We start from the raw sequence: 5,612 nt of genomic DNA, 5'->3' as shown, positions 1-5,612 counted from the left end.
GAGGTTTCCCACAACTTATCAGATTTTCAATCACTATTTTTTAAAATGTTTTTAAGTTTATTATTTATACATACCATCATTCACTTTTATATAATCATTTATATCTTTTGTTTCATTCATTTACAAAGCATCAAATCTATTCTTCAGTGTTGCTCTCAGAAGACGCTCAGTAAGCATTTAAGTTGTAGAAATTATCATAGGAATCCATTGAGGAAAGCTGAGAGGGGCAATAGAGCAACAAGGTCTAAAACAACCCTTTGTGACATGCTGTTGAGTTATTCCAACTCATCGAGACCCCATGGCATGATCATAATTGCCTGCAGGGTTTTCTGGTCTATAGTCTTTAGATCTTTCAGAGTTTCCAGTTGCATTTTTGTAGCAATATTTCAGATCCACCCAAGCAGTTAACACTGATGCCCTTTTGGAGAGTCATACAGTAACATAGTCAACACAAATACAAATAATAAAATAACTTTTAAAAGTAATATTGTCCTATGGTCAAAATTACAACTCTATATTTCTCCTTTATCATCACAAGCTCCTTTGGTTAACATTGATAAAATGTTTTTCCTGAATGTTAAAATGCTGTCAAGTCAGAACTGACTCAGGGCTGACCCTCCATGAGTTTTCAGAGGCTGAAAATTACAAAGCAGGAGATTGCTCATCTTTTTCATTCAGAGCATCTGGTAGGTTTGAACCACTAGCCTTTGGGTTGGTTGCACCTACCTTCGGGTTTTCATATATATTTATGCAATAAAAGAAACTAAACGAGACTTTTCTGTTCTTTTCATTTTATTGTCTTTAAAATGTTCAAATAAGTAATGATTGCTTTTGAAAACCTATAGATTATTCGTTATCAGACACTGTGTGGATTATTCAGTTAAATATATCTGTGTACAAAGTCCCAACAAATGATTCAGGTGACATAATGATACTTATCTAGGTGTGATTATAAACTCAGGCTATGAAGGTGAACAAATGTGGATTTAGATCTTGTCTGTGCATATTCTAACTATGTTATTATTGTTGTTGTTTATTTCCTTCAAGTCGAGCACAACTCACAGCGACCCTGTAAACAAAAGGCCTGAAGCCTTTCTATAACTACTGACATTTATCAAAGTTCACAGAGTTTCCAGATAGAACCATGAAAAATGTGTTGGCTTACCTGTTGTTGTTGTTGTTATGTGCCGTCGAGTCGTTTCCGACTCATAGCGACCCTAAACCCACAATTATCCAAATGTAGAATGAGGATAACAATCCCTACATGTAAGATGTTGTGAGGACATGGGGAATGTTTAGAAACCACTTAACATAATGTTCAGTCCATGGAGTGTGTTAGGTAAATGGTAACCATTACTAGTTAGCAGCAGCACAACTATGCTATCAGAGTTTCTAATGATAATGATTCTCATTGCTACATTGGAATACTTGTACAGTGGCAGCTTATTTTGTGTTTTGTTTTGTTTTCTTCACATTTAGCATTTTTATTCAATTTTCTAGCAGACAATTTACATACCTGCCCCCCTTCCTTTAGGTCAGTGTAGCCATTTTCCAATATCAATTGTTTAAAGAGAAGCTTTGGTCAAAAATGGAATGAAACTGGCCAGGGCATTAAATCTTTGCTGCTTTTCACAATTCTGTTCTCACACACACGCACACACACAGGAGCATCTGCACAGTAGCGTTTTTAGTGTTTCTTACGGGCGGGGAGGCAAGCAGCTGCAGCTGGTCATGCTGGCTCAATCTCCGAGGTTTGCTCAGCCTCACATTATTCGGAGGCCATGGATGGAAGACTCCAAAGTCTTGAAATCCCAAACTGTCATGGCTCCATCAATGCTAGTAGCGCAGAATTTACAGCAGTCTTACTTGCCCACCTTATCAATGGACACCTGAGTGATGCTATTCTGGCGCAGCGTCTCCAAAGCCGTGTTGCGGTTCTTGGTGGTGACCCACTTGTCCATGTTGCAGAAGCTCTCCATGGCCGACACGTCGCGTTGGATGCTCTGTTTCTGAATGTCAAGTTTGGAGATGAAGATCATGCAGCCACGGTCGTCATAGTTGAGAAGCACTGGGCAACAGTCATGGCCAGTGCCACGATGCTGTTCTCTGACACAAATAACACGCTAAAGAGGGGCAGGAACTCCGTCTTCAGAGTGGAGACCTGCACGCTTTTGGAGGCCTTCGCTATGGACACGGTGATGTCCTGGCTGACCCAGGCCAAGGGTCTCCCGATGGCAGAGAAGCTGACGCCCTGACTCCAGCCCCAGCCCCCGGTGCCACTGCCACCAAACTCAGACGTCAGCTGGCCAAAAGGCATCTTGCTGCCCCATGGCATACTGGCTGGCTTTTCATCCACTTCTTTAATGTAGGCAGAAAACACCCTGCACTTGAAGTCTCAGGAGCCTGTCGCCAGCAGAATGCTGTTGGGATGCCAGTCCAAGCTGATGACCGTGGAGCAGATGGGCTTCTTAATGTGCTTGCTGACCCACCAGTTGTTTTCAGACTTGAAGTAGCAGATGGAGATGAGCAGGGCCCCGCTGCCCACAGCGAACTTGTTCTCCAGTGGGGACCACTTCACAAATATCGCTGCCTGGTTGGTCCGTAGGATCACCAGGGTGGGCTTCCAGACGCCATCCTTCTGACTCCAGATGTAGGCATTGCGGTCTGCCCCACGGGTGATGATGCGCTCGCTCTTGGGGGCCCAGCCAAGGCCTGTGATGTGCCGGTTGCGTTCCTTGAGCTCATGAGCTTTCACCCACTGGCTCTGGTTCTTCTTGTAGATGTGGACTTCATGATTATTGGGGCTCAGGGCAATCTGGGTGTGATCCCGACTCCAGGCATGACAAGGTGATTGGCTCCAGCAAAAACTGATGCAGGGCCATTCTTCTTAGTGTTCTCAGAAGATAAAAAGCTCTTTAGAGGAGGTGGTCCAGCTTTGTCCCTTGGAGCAGCTGGTGGATTTGAACCACTTGTCTTAGGGTTGGCAGCACAACTCCTCCTATTAAGCTACCAGAGCTCCTGTCCTTTCTTAATAGACACCTGAAAAACTGGAATTGGGGCTGTCCAGGCAGGCTCGGAGCGGAGAATTCACAGACTCTGGTCAGTTGACGCGAACAGGCTCCCATGGGCGCGGGTGGAAGTAGGGGGTCCTTATTTTGTGTTTTGAAGGAATATGTATGTCAGGAAGATTCATAAATTGTAAAGATAAAGAGCTAAAGATGGATAAGGTAGAGGAAAAAGGAAGAAAATGTGGAAGGGTGGGAACAAGGGAAGTGCAGTATGTTGTTATAGTTTGATGTCAAGCCTGTTCCAACCCCTAGTGCTCCAATAAAACTGAGCAGAACAGCCCCATTGGCTCTCCTAAGCCAGAGTCTTTGTGTGAGCAGCTCACCAGGCCTGCCCTCTCCTGGAGCCGCTGGTGACCTTGAACCACCAACTTTCAGTTCAGCTCCCAAACACTACACATTGTGACACCAGTATATACTGTTTAATTAGTTATATTCTGTTGGTTACTTGTAGGATTTGAGCAAGATCCTTAAAACTCTCTACCTTAGTTTTCACATCCATAAAATGAAGGGTATAAGGATATTTATGTCACAGGATAGATGATGTCAGTAAGATTCAACAAGATAATTCATCTCAATATGTTAGCAGAGAGCTGGAAATTGCTGGGTACCATTTAGCTGCTGTGCTATTATCTGCTGTGGCAAATAGTGAAAAGAACTGAGAAACGTAGATAGTCACGGGAATAAATTGTCTACATCAAGGAAAGGAAAACGAAATTGTCCCCATGGATCATGTGCCTTTTTACATCTTCCTTAGCAAATCACATATGAAAATCATTCAGAATCCCAGAAGGGACTGCTTTGAAAGGCAATCAAATATTGTTATGACATCCGTTGCCCTGCAGTCCAGGCCAGCAGGGTGGATTGCAAGAATAAGGTAGAAGAAAGGTGCTCTTTGGGTTTTACAAAGTATCACTTGGAAGCTTTAACTCTCTTCTGCTTGGGATAAAAATCGCTTGCAGCCACATATCCCAAAGATTCTAATATTTTCTGAGACTCCACTGTGCCTTTATATTTTAATACCCTGACATCTGGAATCCTAAAAGTCTAATGTTTAACCATAAATATCTGCTGAGATTAAAGAGCTATATACCAAGTTTCAATCTTTGGGGCCTATAATTGCTTGGGAAAAGAGAATGGTATTTCCCCCTCTAGCTAGCAGAAAAAGACCTCGGCAAGCACTGATACTGGCAGACAAATTTTCTAACAACCGTTTCCTCTCTCCATTCCGTCCTCACATTTCTCCCTCCCTGTCTGCTCTCCCGTTTTATAATACCATCTTGCTGTCACTCTCAGGACAAATGGGGAGAAAGAGAAGCCTAAAAGCTTAAAGGAGCTATACATTTCAAGAGCTGGTAACAATGAGTTGAGAGACTGCTAGCCCTCCTCTATGTTAAGCAGCTAAGCATTGGTTTCCTCATTGCTACAGCTTTCACATCATTCAGTCAGAAACCACTTCATCACTTCACGCGCTGACAGTCAAATGCCAGCTTTATATTCTTTTTTTATCAACCTAACCTTTTATTTTTCTGTTTGAGGAAAGTCTCTTTTAAGGTTTCCACCATGATTTTTAACTTTCTTTCTCAAGAAGTAATGGAATTTGATAAAATATTTCTAATTCCCCTGAAATAAAGTATGAAGGACAGTTTACCTCCCCTGAAGATAAATTTGGTCAAAAGTCCTCCTATTCATATCATAGTTACTGGGAACAGTATCAAGGAAGATGTGAGAGGGAAAACTTATCATGAATTTAGATTTGTAACATAAGGATTTAATGTGGAATTTTTTAAAAAATCTTAGAATTACAGTAAGATCTTTTATCCAGGAGTGTACCATAAAAGTGACATTTTGAGGTCTTGCAACCCATTGTCTTGCTAGGATAAATGATCTAAAAAAAATTCAACATAATCTTATTATTCAAAGACTTTAGATTGCACATACACCTAGTATATTTTAAATATTATATTTCCTTTATATATAAATATACCTAATATAAATGTAAGAAAGTGGTTTTATATCTATTGGTACTTGGTACAGAAAGCTGATTATTGGTTATTCATGAGAAACTTAAACTTTTCACTTTTTACATTTAAAATATTATCTGATATCTGGCTTATTTAGTTCAAAGGGAGTATATAGCTCTATAGCAGTAGTTATCAAATTTCACAGTGCAGGATACCTGGGAAGTTGTGAGATTTTTTTTTTTTCATTGTTTTTTTGGAGTATGTTTGTGTGTGTGTGAGAGAGAGAGAAAGAGTGTGTGTGTGTGAAAGAGAGAGAATGAATATGAATAGAAATATAGGTATCTGTGCTTCATGCAACCAGCTGTTTCAAAATTCCTCACGTGCAAATGGACTTCTGATGCTGAATGATCCTAGTAGCAAGCCACATTTGAGAGTTCATCAAATTTACCACCTCAACTGAAGAGAAATGACTATAAGAAGGTATTTATGGGGGGGAGGGGGGAGGGGTTTGTGCGGGGAGAAGGGTGCAACAATGAATGAATGGAATCCCAAAATCTCTGTAGATGTTCATTGAAATGAAAAA

The 5,612-nt window shown here is 41.1% G+C and overlaps 1 protein-coding gene and 1 pseudogene across 1 annotated transcript in view; both read right to left on the bottom strand.

The window, feature by feature from the left end:
- PKHD1 (polycystic kidney and hepatic disease 1 (autosomal recessive)) overlaps positions 1 to 5,612 on the bottom strand; it is an 866,042-nt gene that overhangs the window by 182,049 nt on the left and 678,381 nt on the right. The gene's annotated exons all lie outside the window — the stretch shown is intronic.
- Positions 1,764 to 2,882, bottom strand: LOC102852438 (annotated as a pseudogene).

This window comes from Elephantulus edwardii, unplaced genomic scaffold (assembly GCF_000299155.1).
Source record: "Elephantulus edwardii isolate Elephantulus edwardi_28Jun2011 unplaced genomic scaffold, EleEdw1.0 scaffold00017, whole genome shotgun sequence".
Classification (NCBI taxonomy): Eukaryota; Metazoa; Chordata; class Mammalia; order Macroscelidea; family Macroscelididae; genus Elephantulus; species Elephantulus edwardii.
The sequence above is the reverse complement of the archived record's forward strand: the minus strand, read 5'-3'. Positions and strand labels throughout refer to the sequence as shown.